Below are 2,147 nucleotides of genomic sequence, written 5' to 3' on the forward strand. Positions count from 1 at the left end.
GAGGGGAGTCGGGAAAACCCCACCCCACCACCATACCACCCACCCCCACCCCCCTAGAGCGGAAAAACCACCCAGGAAGCGGTTTTTCGCGATTTTTTCGAGGAAAACTTCATCGCCACCCCGGCAAGTGGGGTATCAGAAGAAGCGGCTCGGCGGGACGAGTCCATCGCGCACCTCCCCGTTCTTCTACCATCTTCCCTCACCTCGCCCGGGCGGAAAAAAAAACCTCTCCGTCGATCCTCGTGGCAGTCCGCTGCTGGCGTCCCTCCTTGAGGGGGAGTAAAACCAGCTTAAAGCGCGGAATCTTCCTTCCTTCTGGCGATGATGTCCACCAGTAGGAACCTTCGATCACGGTCGGGATCGACCGATAGCCGAGCACCGGTGGGCTCGAAACCGGTAGTGATGCTCAGCAGAGTGCCGGAAGGGCAGACCGCAGCCACGAGCGGTGCTCGCACGAGTGGCGTTGGCACGGCCACGGCTGTTAAAGGAGCCACGATGGAGAGGCTCATCGAGCGTCTGGAGGACGAGCTATCTCTCCTCCGTGTTCAGCTGACGGAGCAGGCTGAGCAATATAGGAAAGACCTCGCGGCGATGCAGGAGTGCCATCGCCAGGAGGTGCTCCATCTGCGAGAGGAGAACCGTAAGGAGCGGGAGATGGTCTCTGGGCTTCTTACGCAACTGGTTGTTGCGCAATCGCAGCAGCAACAGCAGCAGCAGCAGCAGCAGCAGCTGGCACAACAGCGAGAGGGTGCGGTGACGGCTACGGTGGTGCCGTCTCCGGACCAGGAAGGCGGCTCCTGGGCCGAGGTGGTGCGCCGTAAGCCGGCACGCCAGCAGCCGGCTCAGCAGCATCAGCAGCAGTGGCCGCAGCTCCAGCAACGGCAGCAGCCGCAGCGGCAACAGCAGCAACGTCCGCAGCAACATCAGAGCGGACAGCGTTCGGCTGGGCAGCCCCAGCAACAACAGTGGCGTTTGCAGGGCCAGTTGCTGCGGAAGCAGAGTAAGCAGCAGCCAGCATACCAGCAGCAGCAGTGGATGAACATGCAACAACAGCAGGAGAAGCGGCGCCCGAGACGGAAACGTCCAGATGAAATCGTCGTTGTGCCTGCCCCAGGAGTGTCCTACAAGGATATGTACGTGAAGCTCCGGACCAGTCCGCGGATAGCTGATTTCCAGCGGCAAATTGGTGTTGGCAGAAGAACGCCAAAAGACCACCTTCTGCTGCCGTTGAGCCGCGACGTTGATAGTGCCGCGCTGAAGGACATCATTCAGGAAGTCATCGGGGAGACTGGATCTGCATCCGTCAGGACCGAGATGGCTGAGGTCGTCCTGACCGGGATTGATAACATGGTCGACGAAGAAGCTATCAAAAAGGCGATCATGACCTCTCTGGGCAAGCAGTCGTCGGTAGCTACCGTGAACCTTTGGGAGCGTCGTGATATGACGAAGCGGGCCCGCGTGCGCCTCCCACGAGCAGAAGCCGATCTCGTCAAGGACCGACGGCTGGAGCTGGGCTACACGTATTGTGCGGTGCACGAAGCCCCAAAAGTGTCGGGTCAGCTGGCTCGGTGCTTCCGGTGTTTGGAGCGGGGGCACATCGCCGCAAGATGTACTGGGGACGACCGGTCTAAGTGTTGTATACGATGCGGCGACCACAACCACAAGGCGTCGGGTTGCACCAATGACATCAAGTGTATGCTGTGCGGCGGTGCCCATCGCATCGGTGCTGCAGCTTGTGGTGCACAGCCCTCTAACTAGATGGATGTGCTCCAGATTAACGTGAACCGCAGCAGGAGCGCACAAGATCTTGCGCTCAACACGATGAGGACGGAGCGGGCGGACGTCTGCTTAATGGTGGAGCTGCATAGTGTTCCCAGGAACAACGGGAACTGGGTGGCGGACAGGGACGGGAAGGTGGCCATCATAGCCAGCAGCGAGTCTTATCCGGTTCAGCAGGTGGTCTCCGTGACGCAGTCTGGGATCGCGGCTGCCCGGATCAACGGCGTCCTGTTCATTTGCTGCTATGTGTCGCCTTCAGCGGGTGTTCCAGAGTTCGAGGAGATCATGCAGCGCATCGAAGTGGTAGCGAGAGGTCACTCGCACGTCGTCATGGCAGGGGACCTTAACGCGTGGCATAGCGCTTGGGG

This window comes from Anopheles moucheti, assembly GCF_943734755.1.
Source record: "Anopheles moucheti chromosome X unlocalized genomic scaffold, idAnoMoucSN_F20_07 X_unloc_4, whole genome shotgun sequence".
Taxonomy (NCBI): domain Eukaryota; kingdom Metazoa; phylum Arthropoda; class Insecta; order Diptera; family Culicidae; genus Anopheles; species Anopheles moucheti.